Below are 20000 nucleotides of genomic sequence, written 5' to 3' on the forward strand. Positions count from 1 at the left end.
TTGAGTGTTCCAGCAGGTTGGGATGCATGTTTAAAAACAGCATTAACTAAAACCCTGCGGACACATCGGATACTAACTCTGGGAAAACTCATCTATTACATTAGAGTGAAAGATTTTAAAATGTCAATTATGTCGTGTGTGTATTCAAAATCGAGAGGAAAAATTTAGAATTGCAAGAAAAAAATCTGAATTGCAAGAGAGAAAATTCTGAATTGTGAGGGAAAATAAATCAGAATTGTGAGGGAAAAAATTCAGAATAACGAGCAAAAAAATCTGAATTGTGAGGAAAAATGTAGAATTGCGAGGAAAAAAATCAGAGTTGCAAGAGAGAAAAATCAAAATTGTGAGGAAAAAAAAATCAGAATTGGAAGAAAAAAAATCAGAATTGTGAGGGAAAAATTCAGAATAACGAGGAAAAATTTGTGAGGAAAAAATCTGAATTGTGCGGAAAAAATTCTGAATTGTGAGGAAAAAAATCATTTGTGAGGAAAAATGTAGAATTGCAAGGAAAAAATCAGAATTGTGAGGAAAAAAAAAATCTGAATTGGAAGAATAAAATCAGAATTGGAAGAATAAAATCAGAATTGTGAGGAAAAATCAATTGTGAGGGAAAAAAATCTAAATTGTGAGGAAAAAATTCAGAATTGTGAGAAATTCAATTGTGAGGAAAAAAATCTAAATTGTGAGGAAAAAATTCAGAATTGTGAGGAAAAAATTCAGTTGTGAGGAAAAAATCTAAATTGTGAGGAAAAAAATTTAAATTGTGAGGAAAAAATTCAGAATTGTGAGGAAAAAAATCAATTGGGAGGAAAAAAATCTGAATTGTGAGGAAAAAATCTAAATTGTGAGGAAAAAAATCTAAATTGTGAGGAAAAAAATTTAAATTGTGAGGAAAAAATTCAGAATTGTGAGGAAAAAAATCAATTGGGAGGAAAAAAATCTGAATTGTGAGGGGAAAAAAACTAAATTGTGAGGAAAAAAATCTAAATTGTGAGGAAAAAATTCAAAATTGTAAGGTTCAGAAAATTCAGAATTGTTCAGAATTGGCTATATCCTCATATATATATCAGAATCCTGGGAAAAAAAATCAGAATTGTGAGGAAAAATAAATTGTGAGGGAAAAATTCAAAATTGTAAGGAAAAAATTCAGAATTGTGAGGAAAAAAATCTAAATTGTGAGGAAAAAAAGAGGCTATATCCTCATATATATCAGAATCCCGGGAAAAAGGTCAGAAATGCGAAATAAAAAGTCACAATTATCTTTTCCATTGTTTAATTCTATGACGTAAACAAGCTTCTGTAGTGAACGGGCCTTCAGACGGGATAGTTCGGGATAGTTCGGGATAATTCGGGATCTTCAGCATCACACACGACCTGCAGGATCTGCCCAGCGAAATCCCGAATATATGACACAGTTGAACAGTCAGATCTGCTTGGTTTCAGAGATAAATATCAACTCAATGTTTGATGTTACAGTCACAAAGGTGTTTTTTATATATTAATATGATTTAAATGGTGTTATATATTATTTTAGGTCACATGACGGGGCAGTTCTAGGTGCAGTTTCATATATTTGATCATTTTGTGTCCGATATAAAGGCTTCATGAAAATGATTCTGATTGGATTTGCAGTATATAATTCATATTTTGAACATTTTTAGATTACTAAATGGATGTCTGCCCATTTGTGTGAGGTGAAGATTTTATTTATAGTGTGGGTTTTTTATATTTTATTTATAGTGTAGCAATAATTGCAGTTTTACTGTATTAGTATTTTTCCCAGATGGGAGTCAATGGCAGGCCTATCAACCGTACATGGGAAAATTATAAAATTTGGTACAGGGATAGAGTTGACCCTGATTAGCAATCTGCCCAAATTTGAAGCATCTACTACGTACTCTATAGCGCCACCATCAGTTCAAATATGTAATTTTTTTTTTGTAAAAACTTTTGATCACTTTGCGTCTTGCAGAGAAGCAGATCTGATGATAAATCTGTATTTGTGTTATTACAGTTTTTTTTTTTCGCTTTGGTACTATTTTCATAAGTAAGGTGTACATTTTCAAAACTCATAGTACAAAAATCCAAACTGATCACACTTGTAACACAGCTAGTCATTATTTCAAAACCTGATCTCATGCTTTCATTCAGTTGCACATATTTTCAGTCCACATAATTATTGTTTCAAACACAAGATTATTGTAATATGTAATGAGAACATTTGGTTTAATCACCGAAACACAACAGTGTGATCTTCTTTCAGTTTTGTACTTTAAACAATCAGATGCATTTCTGATCAGTCTGATGTTACACCGTCACTGACTATTTCCTTTTCCTTATACTCTATTGTGCTCTATGTTCACTCACATACACACTCACACATGTCTGGTTCACTATTGTTACAACCCTATCGTTTGTGTTTTGTGACATCTGTATTGTTTTGTGAGTCTCTGTGTGTGTCTGTCCAGGAAGTTCGTCTAATTGGTAGAGAGTCTGACGCCATTTTTGTTTATTGTAAACTACTTTTGATCTCTGTTTTTGGTTAGGGAGTTAGGTTTGTATATTGTATTTTCCTTTTTTTATATTTATTTTCTTTTGGCTTAGGGTTTAAGAAAGAGGTTTTAAAACAAGGACGTTTTGTTTGTTATTTTGGCCCAGACAACTCCTGAATCTAAGGTCCCAAATTAAATCAATAAATATTTTTCTTCATATTACACTGCTTTTCAGAGTTTTCATGTTGCACCCTTTCCCCCTAGACGGGGCGTAACATGAAATTGGGGGCTCGTCTGTTGGCTAGATATTTTAATAGCCGAATTTGTTTTGCTAGTTTTATTTTTGTTTGTGTTTGCCTGGGGTTTTTCTTTTTGTGTGGGAAAAAAAAAATATAGAAATTGGTATGACGTCGAAATTCGAACTAGATAAATTTACGATCGCACCCACAGAGGAGAAATTTGAAAAATGTCGCAAAGATGATTTGTTGTTAATTGGGGATTTCTTTGACATAGTCGTACCTCGAAATGCACTTAAAGGGTTAGTTCACCCAAAAATGATGCAGATCCGGCGTTCGGGAATCCATGAAATGCTCACTTTAGCCCCATTTTGAGAACTACGCGGAGACCTAAAGCACGATCAGTGTAGAATTCAACAGCTGAGACACGCGCGTCTTCCTCTGCTTGTAAACAAATCTCTTCTGGGTCATGTGTCCGAACGCCGGATCTGCTCATATTCTCGCGCATGCGTCGTGGAGACACACACGGAAGACAAGAACAAGTTGGATAAAGGTGTTATTTTGATTTTTTTTTGCGCACAAAAACTATTGTCGTCGCATCGTAAAATTATTGTAGAGCCGCTGTGGTGAGATGGACTTTGTAACAACGTTTTTAGTGCCTTTTATGGGTCTTGTGAGTGTAAATGTACTGAATGCCAATGGCGGCCTATCTGAAGCCTTTCTCAGCATCAGATTTACACTAAAATATCTTCATTTGTGTTCCGAATATGAACGGAGGTCTGACGGGTGTCGAACGACATGAGGGTGAGGAATTAATGACAGAATTTTCATTTTTGGGAGAACTAACCCTTTAAAAGGGAGATTAAAGAGGCACTGCACGAGGAGCCTGTAAGACAAAAGATCTTGCCCGGTGAGAGTGTGGTTACAGGTGTTGCATCTCCAGCACTATCTGAGGATTTGGAATATACCAAACACGCCAAGCTAAAGCGCTGCCGTATCTGGCTCAAAGAACACCAGATAACCTGCATGACTAGGTTAAGCAGACAGGACATGCGAACCCAGAGCCATGTCGAGATCCAAACTATAGAATCTCACAAAAGTGTGCGGAGAGGACCAACCAACCTATCTTCCAAAAGAGCCCCTCTAAAAAGTGCTTGAGAGGAACACCTCTGGTAGAATGCGCTCTAGTATCAAGAGGTGAAGGTAAACCACGCACCTCATAAGCCTCTGTCACCCAATGGGAAACCCTTTGCTTCGATGCGGCAAGCCCGCGGCGGCCAGTACCGAAGCGCACCAAGACCTGGTTAGATTTCCTCCAACCGTCGGAACGGTCAACATAACACTTCAACGCTCGAACTGGGCAGAGCAAATGAAGTTTCTCGCCTTCCTCCGAGTCAAAAGGAAGGGGGTGAAAGGAGTGAAGAATGATAACCTGAGAGCGAAATTATTTTTCGTGAACAAAACTTTGGGCACATAACCCGGCCTAGGTCTTAAGGTAACCTTGACTAGGCCAGGAGCAAAATCCATACAGGACCCGTTAACGAAGAGGGCCTGTAGATCGCCCACTCGTTTCAAAGAGGACAGTGCTAACAAAAGAGTAACCTTGAGAGTCAGAATTCGCTCAGGAGCTGACTCCAAGGGCTCAAATGGAGCCAATGTTAGCCCTTCAAGGACCACGGAGAGGTCCCAAGAGAAAATACCAGGGGAGCGTGCTGGTCTCAGGCGCCTAACCCCTCGCATGAAAGATGAAACCAGTCTTTGTTTGCCTAGAGGGACTTCGTCCGACTTCCTACAGGCAGCGATAGCTGCGACATAGACCCGAAGGGTGGTAGCTGCTGCTCCAGCGGCAAACTTTTCTTGCAGGAACTCCAGAACTGGACCCACCAGGCAGTTAACCGGGTCCACCACATGGGAAGAGCACCATGACTCAAAAGACCCTCCACTTGGAGGAATAAAGCCTCCTAGCGGAGGGAGCTCTAGCACTCGCAATGGTCTCCTGAACATCGGCAGGAAGACCAGTATCCAGCGCTACTGGCCCTTGATGGGCCATACCCACAACTTCCAAATTTCCGGGATGCCAAATCCTGCCCTGAAGCTGGGACAATAGGTCCTCTCTGATCGGGATCTCCCAGGAGGGGGAGAATCCAGGAGGAGAACCATCTCCGAGAACCAAGCCTGGGACAGCCAGAGAGGAGCCACCAGCAGGAGGCTGACTCCACTCTCTCTCACCCTGCACAGAACCGCCGGAATAAGATGAGGGGCGGGAACGCATAGAGTTTCAGATTGGGCCGTGGATGCGCGAACGCATCTATCCCCAATGAGGCTGGGGAACTCAGATACCCCTTTTCCACCAAGGCAGTGCTAGAGCTAGTCCAGAGCCAGAGCTAGTCCCAGTTCATAGTTGGTTCGACTGAGGAGCTTCTAAGAACCGTTTTCTTTTCCACGGGCTGAGAGCCACAACAGAGCCATGTCTTACGTCACTGTGTACGTGTCATCTTTCTCAGCAACGCTAGCGAGACAGCGGCAGTGTTGCCATGTCTGCGGTTATGCCGCAGGCTTTTTTCATGACCGCGGCTTGAAGCGACCCCAATTATGTAATATTTAGCCCCGGGAATGCGAATTTTAGTAGGCAACCATGCCAAAAAAACATATTTTACCCCCAAATGTGATTTTTACCAGGGAAGCCCCCCTGAAACTCGATTGGGCTTGTTTTGAGTAACAATTGGGCGGGTTTTGTTGTGAAAACCTGGCAACCCTGGGCAGCGGGACACACAAACACCCCAGGCTTGTTCGCGATGCGCAGACCGATCCACGTATGATAAAAAAACGCATGAGTGAATCAAAAGCATAAGGAGTCATATGCTCTCGCTGGACTCGTTATTATACGCCAATCGGTCTGCACAGCACCGCTGCGAACAAGCCTTCCATCAACAATGCAAACGTTGCGTTACTGTTGATTCACATGGCTTTACGATCCTACATCGCCATCAAAACACAACGAAAACACAGCGAATCCAACGCATTCATGCAGCTCGCCGTATGTGTATAGACAGAGATTACAAACGAGCAGCAGGTGTTAGCTCCATTAGCTGCTATTTCAACAATGGTGGATCTCCAGTTTGTGTTGGTCTTGTTGACTCCGCCCCCAGCGCCTGACGCTAGCGGTTCTTACTTCTAGCCCTGTTCTAGCCCAGCAATGTTTTGGTGCTACTTAAGAACCACTTTTTCTGGCTCGGAGCTGGGGCTTTGGGTGTGGAAACACAAAGAACCGATTTGAAACTAGGCTCTGGCTCCGATCTAGCTCTAGCTCTGCCTTGGTGGAAAAGGGGTAAGAGAGAACCAGAGTAGGCACTGGGACGACTCCTTCGAGGCAAAAAGGTCCACCTCCGCTTTTCCGAACACCTCCCAAATCTGAGATACAGTTTGAGGGTTCAGCATCCATTCTCCCGACCTGAGCTTCTGCCTCGACAGGTAAACCACTGCGAGGTTCAAGACTCCGGGTACATGGACTGCTCTCAGGGACAGAAGTCTGTCCGAGACCACAGGAGGAGACGGCGCGCATGCCTGTCCGATTCACATGAGACACCACCGCCATGTTGTCCGTCCTGACAATGTCATGATGTCCCATGAGGGAGGGGAGAAAGTGCTGAAGGGCCAGGGACACAGCTCTCATCTCTAGGCAGTTTATGTGCCAAGAGAGAGCTTCCCCTTTCCAGACCCCGCATGCCGGTCTGTCCTCAAATACCGCACCCCAGCCGGTTAGAGAGGTGTCCGTCGTGACCATTTGGCGACGGAAAACAGCCCCCATACTGACCCCCTTCCGAAGAAAGATAGGGTCCCGCTATACTGATAGGGCACGGAAGCAGCCGCGTGACACCTTCAATAGGTGAAGGGCCGATCCTGTTGACCGAGCCCTTGAGCGTTTCATCCACCAAAGGAAGGGTCTCATGTGGAGCCAGAGCCGACCCAAGGCATAAGCGAACTAAGCAGTTCCCTTTGCCACCAGGGGGCCCCCAAGAGCACATTAAATGACTTTTTGAATTAAATGGTTTAGTGCGAATATCTTGTCTGACGTGCTGCATGTTTTGTACGGAGGACAACAGAGCTTCCAGTTTCTCAATAAATGTTTTTCTGCAAACTGCTATATCATCCCCTTGGAATTATAAGTTGTGTAGCCTATATTTTATTTTATTTTATTTAAAATTGTATTTCCGCCAAAATAAAAGCTCTGTTTAATGTTTGAAAGAAATCAACATTTCTTGTTTTTAAAAGAAGTCTCTTCTGCTCACCAAGGCTGCATTTATTTGATCAAAAATACAGTACAAACTGTATTATTGTGAAATATTATTATAATGTAAAACATCTGATTTATATGTGAATATAATAAAGTGTGATTTATTCCTGTGATCAAAGCTGAATTTATCTTCATTACTCCAGTCTTCAGTGTCACATGATCCTTCAGAATCAATTCTGATATGAGGATTTGATCCTCAAGAAACATTTATGATTATTATCAATGATGAAAACAGTTGTGTACAATATTTTTAGGATTTTTTTAAAGCTTTCTGTTACAGAGAAATGCTGTTCTTTTGAACCTCCTATTCATCAAAGAATCCTGTGGAAAAGGGAGCATATTCAGCATAAGAGACCACTTACATTTTTTTAAGTACAAATCCCAGTCTGAACTGTAGTACAGTAAGGCTTTGAATATTAACACCTGACCACACCTGTGGGTTTTGCTACTGTTACAATTAAAAACCGTAGAAGGGTAAGACCATTACTGCCAGACATGATGAAAGCACAGAGGGGCCCGCAAATAAAATTCTGCTTAGGGCCTCATAAGGGCTTGGGCCGGCCCTGTGTGGAGCAGTCCCAGGGGAGCACCGGGGAAGCTGCGGCCATGAGATTCAAGAGCCTGCGACATGTACTCACAGAAAACATGATGGCCGAGCCTGAAGCGGGCCAAACATGTTACAATACTGGAAAACCGAGCAGGGGCCATGCGGGCCTACATCGGAACGGAATCCAGATGAACTCCTAAGAAGGTGATCTGCTGAGCTGGGGTGAGAACACTCCTGTCCGTGTTCACTCTCAAACCGAGAGACTGAACGTGCCGAAGAACGACATCTCTGTGGTGAGTCAACAACTTCCTGGAGTGGGCCAGAATGAGCCAATCATCCAGGTAATTGAGTATACGGATGCCCTGGAGCCTCAGCGGGGCCAGAGCAGCATCCAGGGCGAGGCCGAAGGGAAGGACTTTGTATTGCTAAGCCCTCCCCTCGAAGGCAAATCTGAGAAACTTCCTGTGTCGTCTGACGACCTGTATATGGAAGTATGCATCTTTCAGGTCTATCGAAACGAACCAGTCCTCCGCATGTATCTGTGACAAAATAGCCTTGAGTGTTAGCATCTTGAACTTCCCTCTGTAGAGGGCGAAGTTCAGACGACGAAGGTCCAAAATGGGACGCAATCTGCCGTCCTTCTTTGGAACCAGGAAATAGCGGCTGAAGAAGCCACATTTCTCTTCTGCTAATTTAACCTCCTCTATCGCCCCCTTGAGGAGAAGTAAGTTCTTGTTGTAGCACAGAAGCCTCTGAGGCGCTGTTTACGACAGTTTGAATGACCCCGTCGAAGCGAGGGGGGTTGCGACAAAACTGAGGTGTGTAATCGTACTGAATTGTGCGGAGGACCCAGGACGATACCCCTGGCAGAAGCTTCCACTCATGGGAGAAATGTGACACAGAGAGTGGGGTGTTGAGGTGCGGTGGACATACCTGAGATAGGGTGTCGAGCTAAACCTCTAAGGAAGGCGTGGCCATCCGCGAAGGGGAGCACGTGGCGTCCTGGCGCGGAGTGGGAGATGTCACAGCCAGAGTGGGAAGACTGGGTCGCTCTGTTTCCCGGAGAAGACCGAATGTGTCTCCGTCTGAACGAGCGGCGGATGGTGAGCCAATCAGACGTGAGGGGAGAAAGCAAAAGGCGTCTCCTTCCTTCAGCGCCGGAAAAAGGCGAGGGTCGGGCCAGTTCTGTACTTCGAAGCGCGCTGGCGGCGAAAGTAACAGAGCCGGATAAGGAGAGCTGGTGAGAGGTGGGCAGAGACGCTTGCGCGGTCTGACCCAGCTTTGGACGTATGCTGAAGCTCTCCTTTTTCTGACCGGAGGGTCAGGAGCGACTCTAAGTGGCCGGAGCAGAACGTTTGCTGGGCCGCTTTGGGTCGATGTGTCTGTGAGGATGTTGGCGGGGAAACGGGCAACCACAAGCTCCCCAGACCGTGGTGGGTGGGGGATGGCTTTGGTCGTTCCTCCTACTGGTAAACTCCCTTCTCTGAGAGAGAGAGGGGCTAGGAGAATCCTTCACTCTCCTAGGCATTGCTTAAAAAGCGGCAGATTGAGATTTAGGCTTTTTTTTTTTTTTTTTTTACTTCTCAACCACCGTGTTGACCGCCTCCCCAAACAACCCAGACTGCGAAATCGGAGCGTCCAGTAGGAAAACCTTTTCCTATCACGGATTTCCGTGAGGTTGAGCCACAGTGCCCGCCATTGAACGTCCTATGGCGCGAGCTGTGCTTCGTGGCTCGTAAAGCCAAATCCGCGGCTTAACACAGCTCCTTAACTACTTCCGGTGTCAAACCGTAGCGCGCGAAAGTATGTCGACGAGCTCCGCGCATGCCGCTGAACGCCGCGCTTCCTGGCCGCCAGGCGGGAGAGCGTCGTCATTACAGGAAGGCCTGAAATCCTCAAAGTCGGACGTTGCGGTAAACACGACATCATCCAGTCCGAAGGAAACCGCGTCGCGTGCCTCCGGTTTGGGACACAAATAGTAGAATAGTGTGAAAAACTCAACGGGCGGAGTCCCGCGCACGTGCTCGGGGGAGAGAGGGAGTGAAAGGGCGAGGCCCGTCTGCTGGCACTCCACTCCTCGAGCTCTATATCCGAACCCCAGGTCGCGGATCCAAGAGAGGCCTGCGCGGCCTCGGGAGCGCGACGGGGAAAAACGGATGACTCCTTCACAAAAACCGCGAGCCTCGATCGGAGGGTTTTGAGAAGGAGATTAACACAAAATTTGCATTTTGAAAACCCCTGAGCCGCCTCGCGCACGTGTGAAAACCCCAAGCGTTTAACACACTTACTGTGGGGGTCGTCGTCCGCGATGAAGCGAGTGCACGGCGGCGGGCAAAGACGAAAATCCAGGTCGCGGATCCAAGAGAGGCCTGCGCGGCCTCGGGAGCGCGACGGGGAAAAACGGATGACTCCTTTTCAAAAACCGCGAGCCTCGATCGGAGGGTTTTGAGAAGGAGATTATCGCAAAATTTGCATTTTGAAAACCCCTGAACCGCCTCGCGTGCGTGTGAAAACCCCAAACATTTAACACACTTACTGTGGGGGGTCGTCGTTCGCGATGAAGCGAGTGCACGTCAGCGGGCAACGACGAAAATCCATGGCACTTCACCGCAAGGAGAACAATGTTCCACTATCCGCAGTCGCTGAAGTGCTGGTGATAAAGTCGAATGAAATCCAAGATATTTGGGCCAGAAAAACCGAAACCAAAGGGCATGAAATGGCCTCTTCGTGAAGGCAGAGAAATCTGAGGAGCAGATGGTGCGTGCGCGCTAGACATGTGCCGGTAAACGGTAATACGATATACCGCAATAATGAACATGCACAATATTGTTATTGTGGGCACTTCAAAATACCGTGAATAATTATTTATTACGAATTATTCAGATTTTTAGAATGAATTTTAAGAATACTTTACCCATCAACCGTTTAAAATAAAAAACACGTCAAAGAGGAACACTGTAAATAGACCGTGCATGAGCCGAGCACATGGCGGAATGAGGAGACGCTGAAGTGCACATTCACTCTTCGACAGCAGAGGGCGCTGACGGAACAGCAGAAATGCAGCTGTTTCCCCAGTAATCACAATTCAAACAGGCTATTCATTTTCAAACTTGCATTTTATATTTTAATCTGGACTAAATTACATGCCCTAGATATTGTTTGAATATGTTCTGACTGTTGTTCAATCACACACTTTACAAGGCTCCAGTATTTAACATTAGTTCATTCATTAACAAACTGACAATGAAAAATACTTCAAAAGCATGTATTAATCTTAGTTAAATGTACATTTCAGCATACCTATTGTTCTTTATAATTCTTTTGCACTTTAATCTGTTTTAAATATTTGTTTACTTTATACATTTTTGTGTATTGCTTTATTGTATTTAAATGTTTGGTTCTTTTGTTATAAGAAAGTGATTTAACCTGTTATAGTATGACCACACTTTTTTTGCAACTTATTTCAATATCGTGATAATACCGTATACCGTGATAAAAGCTTCAGCAATTAATCGCAACATGAAAATTTGATACCGGCACATGCCTAGTGCGCGCGCAGTATAAGAGTGACAACGTCAAAGGGGGCGGCACGCGCGCCATCAGCCAATCAATTGGCATGGTTCTATAAGGGCTTCAGACAATCGGCACACCCAGAGGGCGTCCCATTACGTCATAAAGTGACGCAGCGTCGAGTGAACCTATGAAAGAGAACACACATTCTGTATTTATAAGCTTGTTTCCACATGGCCATGGGGACCAAAAAATGTCCCCGCAAAGACAAGGATTTAGGATTTTCCATCTTTATGGGGACATTTTATTTACATTTATAATGTAGAGTTTACCAGGCCACACACACATTTTTGAACATAGTAGTTATAATCTAAGATAAGTCGCTTATAAGTAAAAATAATTCATTACATATGGTTATCCATATTGGAAATTGCAAACAAAGTAGAAACTATGTATATAAAATCAATATCTATAGAAATCTATTGGTGTGTGCCAAATGATTGATTGATTAACCAGTAAGATCAGTGGATTAAATAACAGACAAATGTATTAAACTGAACGAGAAGAGATGCAAATCAAAAGTTTGATAGTAAGAGCTTTATGAAAGGCAGTTACTGTGAATGAAACATTTATAAAGATGAAACACTTATTTTGTGTGGTGAAAAGGATATGTTGTGGTTTTGTGCATTGTACTAACACAATTGAAAATATGCTGAAATGTTTGAAAAAAGTGCACTTTTGATGATATGTTGTGATATTAGTGCTACGAGTTTGGAAAATGTACACCTTGCTTGTGAAAATAGTACCAAAGCGAATAAAAAAAACTGTAATGTGAGGTTGAATGGTTGTGTTGGTGTGTTTGTGTTATTAATGTGAGGTTGAATGGTTGTGTTGGTGTGTTTGTGTTATTAATGTGAGGTTGAATGGTTGTGCTGGTGTGTTTGTGCAGGATGAGGTGTATTTCTCTGAGGCGTCAGTGGTTGGAGCCTCTGCGCCACACACACACACACACACACACACACACACAGAGACAGACTGAAGGAAAGAAAACCAGCTTTCCTCCTTGAGTTGGGCAGAAGGAGTCCGTTCAGTCTCACGGCACCGAGTAATCCTTCGCTGAATGTGTGTATGTTCCGCGGACACGCGCGCGAGGAGCTGGTGAGGCTTTCTGAGGGACTTTAGAGGCTCGTGAATGAAGGTGAGTGTTTAAACGCCAATCTGACACATTCACCGACACTTCGAGTGTGTGATCCGCCGTGTGAACCGATGAAGTCCCCGTTCATTTCCACTGAATTCAAAAGCGCTCGCGCTCGTATTCACGAAAGTTTCGGCGTTTTCTCGTGAATCTCGCGCTCTGGCTCTCACCGAATCTCTCACTGACGGTCAACCCTTCAGTTTTACAGACACCAGTTCAAGAAAAATTAAATGTATCTGTTGCGATGGACGAAAATCAGGCGATTTGTGTTGTTGTATTACTTTATATGTTGATTATCAAGTATGCAAATGATTAATAACAATGAAGTCAAACATCTCTTGATGAACAAAATGACAGTTTAATCGGGAATGATTCCTGAAGGTGTTTTACCGGTTAGCTAATAAATGATATTGCACAACTCCTTTTGTGATTTATTGAGCTTCATCAAGGTCTTACGATACACTGTTTGGCTGTTTTTGTAGATGTTGAGAGATCTGAGCATCATAAATCCATAAGGAGCTTTATTCATCAGACTGAGGTAAGAAAGGCGGTTTTTAATTTAGCTTTGATTCCTGTTTGTTTGTTTTGCATTGGATAATTGTGATTGTCGTAAATGCATCTAAAGGGTCGGTTTGCAATGAAAGTGTTTTTAAAGGTGATGTGTGTAATTTTGGCATCTGGTTGAATTGGAAAAATGACTGTTTTCAAACAGTTTCCCTAAACGCTCCCCTGCCATTGGCCATTCGTGCAGATAGACCCGCCCCCAAACTCACATCATTGGTCGAATCTGAAGTTGGGCCGTTCATGCAGATTTAGGGACGTGAGAAAGTATTTTAGCGTTGAATAAATGACACACTTCTGAACGATAATGAGCGCTGTGTGATTTTGGGAGGCTGATTTTCCCATGAGCGAGCTCTGGGTTCAGATTAGGGCTGCACGATTTGGGGAAAATATCTAGTTGCGATTATTCTGGTTAAAATTGCGATTTTAAAATGCGATTTATTATTATTTATACATTTTTATAAATGAAAAGTGTGCACATTTTGTGTTTGTATATTAATGTGACTAATAATAATAATTATGAAGAAATATTACTATTACAATAACATTCATTATTAAAAAATAGAGCATTTAAGAATAAATATAACAGTATAATAATAATTAGAGATGCTCCGATCAGCATTTTTGGGGCCGATCACCGATTACTGATCATGATCTACCGATCACTGCCGATCACAGAATGGCAGGGGAATGGCAATCTTTTATCTATAATCTTGCAGAGTTTGCACCATTTGTAGAAATGAAACTCTAAATTAACTGAGTCAAGATCTTGAAGAACCACCAAGTGTTTATTTTAGAAAATGAGATAACTTAAGGCTACTGTAGGCCATCTTTCCCAAAATAAATATATATAATAAATGTATATAATTACCTCACCTAAATATTTGATCATGCAGTGCATTTTTGTTTTTAAAAACAATTTTTCAGGTAGGTCTAACATTAGTATTGAGGTAAGAAATACTAAAGACATTTAATAAGAAATCAAATGTAAATTAATATTGGTCTTCCCTGAATAAATTAAATTAGATTAATCCTTACACTTAAGGTTGCAAAAGTTAGTCATTCAAGAGCAGTGAGTGTCATAAAGGTTCATCAAACAACACAAGACAAAGAGAAACTCCGAGACAGCAGCAGTTTATTCGACAGCTGTCACTTTAAGAGCGAACACAGATACGGTTACAGTTGCACAAACGTTCACTCGCGAGTCACGACGGGGTTTACGTGCACACTCGTCAAGACGGTACTTTAGTACATACATTTGTGTGTATCTGACCATATCAGCGCAATTTGTACTAGAGAGAATGTGTGTGTGTCTGAGTGAGAGTGAGAGGGAGAGAGTGTCTGAGTGAGAGTGTGTGTGTGTGTGTCTTCAGACCGTGCGCGCGAGTGCTGAGCGGTTTGAACACTGGCAAGACTTAAAAATAAATGCAAATGATAAACTTTAGTGACGATGCGACACTGCCTCGATTGTGCAAAGTGGCAAATCCTGTGTCAACTGCGCAGCTGATTTTAGTGCAGATGCGATGATATGAAGCCATTTGAGCATTATGAAAGGGAGAGAGAGAGAGCGCGCGCACGCTGTGATTCACACGCGCTGTTTGTGAACTTACGTCCCACAGAAAGTTTTCAAATGACTGCGTAAGTTATTTAATATAGAAATATGAATTGTACCTCACCTTCAGCATTATAATTATTTTACCCGCGCTGGAAAGAGAATGAGACGGTGTCGCTGCATATCATGCCCTCGCTCTCACGGCAGGTGCGGGTTTATGTGTCGTCAGCTGCGATCGGTTCATGAGATCGGCCTTTTTGGAGACCGCCGATCAATCATCCCAAAGCGATTATTGACCGATCGAGATCGGTTGCCGATCAATCGGAGCACCCCTAATAATAATATTTATATTTTACAGAAAACTAAAAAATTATGGGTTACCTGTTAGTATGCAGACAGCCTATGACTAAAAATCATTAGAAAGGTCGATGTATTGTAAAAATCAATCAATTATTATTATACAAATCTGTGCTTTTTATCTGTGATATCAATTTCTTAAAGTCTATGTCTTTAATATGAAATATGAGCCTCTTATGCATCCACTGTGGGGATTAAAACTCCTGTACATTGAAGAAAAACATGGATTGTCATACACATTTATTTAGAGAGAAGTTTTATTTGTCTTATTTTCTACGCTAAAGTGTCATTCATCCTGGAGGCCAGAGGGCGCCCTCGAGCAGAAACGCCACATTTGCGCCAGAGAAGTAATCGTTTGTTTTCAGGAAATCCCTGATGTGAAGCTCGCGCTGTAGCTGAATAAAGAGAAGATAGAAACGCTTTGACTGATTAAACATGAAGATAATAAACACACGACTGCGACAAGATATGATGTATTGAGTTCAAGCCTTCTTGGGTATTTTCATAATAATAAAGTATTCAGTGCTGATTGACATTCTGTGATCAGAAGCCACATCAGCTCGACTGGCGATATGAAGTGAGTTAAAACATGTTATTAAACGTTGTATTTGGTTGGACAACAGGTTTATGAACGCGTCACATGACTAGTTTGTGAAGATGTTTGACACATGTTGCTTAAACTTGCAGTGCTTTCAGATGGAGCAGTGTTTACTCCTGATCTCAGATCAGCTCTGAGACACTGGGCATTTATTTATTTCATTAAAATCGCAGCCTTTGCGCTTTCATAATCGCACATAAGCCAAATCACGATTGCGGTTTGATTTCGATTAATCGTGCAGCCCTAGTTCAGATCCAGATAAACGAGAACTCCTTCTGAATTTCTGCAGTGTGTGCTTTTATCTGTTTGAGAGCTGTGATATGACTTTGGTGATGAAGTAAAGCCGACAGATTTGTCGTGCGGATGGAGCGGGTCGGCCGTGTGTGTTGTGCTGTGTGTATCGTGTGTCTGATAAGCGGTTCTTTGGGAGTGTGTTGGCGGGGGCCGTTATTGAGTGTCAGCGGCTACAGGAGTCATTTATACTGCGGCGTAATGAGAGAAAGCCATTACAGGGCCTGATGTGTGTTTTGGGTGGGATTTCTAAAAGCCTGCGTGTGGGAAAGTGCTGGTTTTGTCTGTGTGGTCTGGCTCTGGCGGCCGTAGGCTTGTTTGAATTAAACCCAGTGGGCCGGCGCTGTTTTACTGCTAATATAAAAATGTGCCCTTACGTGTGAATACGTGCCACGCTCTGTTGGCGGCGGGTTTTCATTGGACCGCGGATGTGACATCACGGGTCACCGTTTCGCACAAACTCACTTTAGCACTTGTGGTTGATCAGTGGGTTCTGATGGATGACTCCAGTATCAAGAGAGCAGGGTGGGACACAGAAAGCTGGTGTTTACTCAGACAGTCATAATCATGTACAATTGTAAAAATATCAATTCTGGGAAGGCTTTCCTCAAGGTTTAGGAGTGTGTTTATGGGGATTCTTCTAGAAGTGCATTAGTGATGTTGGACGAGAAGGCCTGGCTCTCAGTCTCCGCTCTAATTCATCCCAAAGCTGTTCTATCGGGTTGAGGTCAGGACTCAAGTTCCTCCACACCAAACTCGCTCATCCATGTCTTTATGGAGACGCTTTGTGCACTGGTGCATGCTGGGACAGGAAGGGGCCGTCCACAAACTGTTCCCACAAAGTTGGGAGCATGAAATTGTCCAAAATGTCTTGGTGAAGCATTAAGAGTTGTATCCCCTGAAAAACAACCCCACCCCATAATCCCCCCTCCACCAAACTTTACACTTGGCACTATGCGGTCAGGCAAGTCCCGTTCTCCTGGCAACTGCCAAACCCAGACTCGTCCATGGGATTGTCAGACAGAGAAGCGTGCACATATATGATAAGTATAATATATAAAGATGTACATATCGAGTTGAGCATATAAATAAATTATATGAAATATATATTAATAGAAATGTAATATATAAAGCTAAATAGTAATAAAATGTAAATAATTGTTACATATTATATGTAATACATAATTCATAAATTATGTTCCAGTAGGAAACGCGACTCATTAAGAGCCGGGGGTGAAAACTTAAGACAGATTCAATATTTTATTTGAACTGTGATTGGTCACTCAGAGAACACGTCTCCACTGCTCTAGAGTCCAGTGGCGGCGCGCTTTACCCCACTGCATCCCACACTTGGTGATGTAAGGCTTGGATGAGCTGCTCGGCCATGGAAACCCATGAAGCTCTACACACTGTTCTTGAGCTCATCTGAAGGACACAGAAGTTTGGAGCTCTTGACTCTTCAGAAAGTTGGTGACTTATGTGACCCTCAGCATGCGCTGACCCCGCTCTTTGTGGCTGAGTTGCTGTTGTTCCCAATCGCTTCCACTTTGTTATAATCCCACTAACAGTTGAGCGTGGAATATTTAGTGTAATATTTGGACTTATTGCACAGGTGTCCACCGATCACGGCCCACGCTTGAGTTCTCTGAGCTCCTGAGAGCGGCCCATTCTCTCACTAATGTGTGTAGAAGCGAACACACACACACACACACACTCCTGAGAGCGGCCCATTCTCTCACTAATGTGTGTAGAAGTGAACACACACACACACACACACACACTCCTGAGAGCGGCCCATTCTCTCACTAATGTGTGTAGAAGCGAACACACACACACACACACACACACACTCCTGAGAGCGGCCCATTCTCTCACTAATGTGTGTAGAAGCGAACACACACACACACACACACACACACACACACTCCTGAGAGCGGCCCATTCTCTCACTAATGTGTGTAGAAGCGAACACACACACACACACACACACACACACACACACACACACACACTCCTGAGAGCGGCCCATTCTCTCACTAATGTGTGTAGAAGCGAACACACACACACACACACACACTCCTGAGAGCGGCCCATTCTCTCACTAATGTGTGTAGAAGCAAACATACACACACACACACACACACACACACACACACACACACTCCTGAGAGCGGCCCATTCTCTCACTAATGTGTGTAGAAGCAAACACACACACACACACACACACACACACACACACTCCTGAGAGCGGCCCATTCTCTCACTAATGTGTATAGAAGCGAACACACACACACACACACACACTCCTGAGAGCGGCCCATTCTCTCACTAATGTGTGTAGAAGCAAACACACACACACACACACTCACACACACACACACTCCTGAGAGCGGCCCATTCTCTCACTAATGTGTGTAGAAGCAAACACACACACACACACACACACACACACACTCCTGAGAGCGGCCCATTCTCTCACTAATGTGTGTAGAAGCAAACACACACACACACACACACACACACACACACACACTCCTGAGAGCGGCCCATTCTCTCACTAATGTGTGTAGAAGCAAACACACACACACACACACACACACACACACACACACTCCTGAGAGCGGCCCATTCTCTCACTACTGTGTGTAGAAGCGTCTGCAGGCCTAGAGCTGGAGTTATACACCTGTGGCCATGAAGGGATTGAACACCTGAACTCAATGATTTGGAGGGGCGTCCCAATACTTTTGGCAATATAGTCTCTCTCTCATTAACCCTTTACCTGTCACCCCCCTTTTTGAGCATTTCGTGAAAATGCACTACCCAAACTTAAATGGTTGTAATTCATGAACCCTTTGGACTAAAGACTTATGGTTGGTCTCTTTTAAAAGAAGACACTTGGCCGATTATTGCTGAAGTGGAAAAAAATTATAGAATTAAATTATATAAAAGTTATTGAAATTTAAGTTTATTGTTATAAAAATATAATAAAATAAATATTATTTATTTTATTAAAAAATATATAAATTAATATAGGTTTCAGCCCAAAAAAGACAGAAAGTCAAAGCCAAAATTCTAACCAAGTTGTGTTCAAAATTTTAGTTCTAAAACTAAAAAAATGAGTTTTCTGTAAGACTTTTAGCTGCATAACCTCCAAAAATCCACTAGGGGTTAGACACACCATATTGGTGATTCCGAAAGATTGATCTGGCAGATATTCTCTATATATAATATTATTTTCTGAATATTTTTGGCTAAATACTAGAATCAATGTTTATGTTATGAACTTTTAGCATGAAAATCAAAGTTTGAATGATTAAAAGTGTGGTTGTTGACTTTTTGTTACAAAGGTGAAAACTCCTGTAATGATACAGATTTTTTGATGCACACTCTTGTCACTCTTGTCATATATTAATCCATTACTCTTCCAAAATATATATTTTCTGCAAAATCATCAACAAATGTGTATTCTTGAGCCTTAGACCTTTCCAATGATATATAGTTTGTCATGACTAGATTAGGATTTAATAGTAATATAGTGAAGTAAATGTAGAATGCCCGTATACGGGCAAGTGACAGTTAAGGGTTAATATGTATAATTAGCCTGACGTCGTCATACTCAATTCTAGTCAGAATATGAGTCTGATCAGCTCTGTTGGGCTGTGATTATGGGGCGTGTTTCAACCCAACCAGGAAAGACCTCAATTGGATAGACCTACAACCAATCAGAGCAGCGGAGCGACGCATAACATTAGTTGTCAAATGTCAACAGAACTCAACTGCACACAGTGTTGCCATGTCCGCGGGTTGAAGCGACCACAATTATGTGATATACAGACCCAGGAACGCGAATTCCCCCCCCAGGAAAGCTATTGGGCTTGTCTTTGGCTAGTTTTAAGTAGCAATTGAGCGGGTTTTGTTGTAAAAACTTGGCAACCCTGTCTGCACGCACGCTGGTTAGAAGAAAAAGATGAGTGTAAACGATCTTTGCCGGTGTTGTAAAAAAATTATTTAAGGATCCACAGAGTACTTACCAACACGATCATCATTTCTGAGAGAAATAGTAAAGGTGAACGCATATAGGAACAAGTTCTCCGTTTAGGATTAGAACAAATTCAACCCAAGCGCCTTTGATTACGTTACTGTTGATCATCTGTCCATCATCGTGTAAAGCCCGCCCTGATGATTTCATTGGTCCGAACAGTTTCTGTTTGGGCATAATTACTCCTCTACGGATCAAGTCCAGACTAAACTGCCCGAGTAAAAATGTTGTGGGCGTGGCTAAGTTCGGCTGGCATCCAGGCTAATGTATAATAGGCAAAAATACTAAATAAATATTTAGGCAAATAAAATGGCCGTTATTTATTGCG

General features: G+C 42.8%; 2 protein-coding genes across 2 annotated transcripts in view; both read left to right on the forward strand.

The window, feature by feature from the left end:
* Positions 1 to 20000, forward strand: part of pdlim5b (PDZ and LIM domain 5b) — a gene marked incomplete at its 3' end in the record, with an annotated part of 188826 nt that overhangs the window by 158959 nt on the left and 9867 nt on the right. The gene's annotated exons all lie outside the window — the stretch shown is intronic.
* Positions 12027 to 20000, forward strand: part of bmpr1bb (bone morphogenetic protein receptor, type IBb) — a gene marked incomplete at its 3' end in the record, with an annotated part of 163246 nt that continues 155272 nt past the window's right edge. Inside the window, exons 1-2 of the mRNA XM_079804046.1 lie at positions 12027 to 12277; positions 12757 to 12812. The remainder of the gene's footprint in view (positions 12278 to 12756; positions 12813 to 20000) is intronic.

The sequence above is a fragment of the Gobio gobio genome, assembly GCF_949357685.1.
Source record: "Gobio gobio genome assembly, chromosome: 22".
Lineage (NCBI taxonomy): Eukaryota > Metazoa > Chordata > Actinopteri > Cypriniformes > Gobionidae > Gobio > Gobio gobio.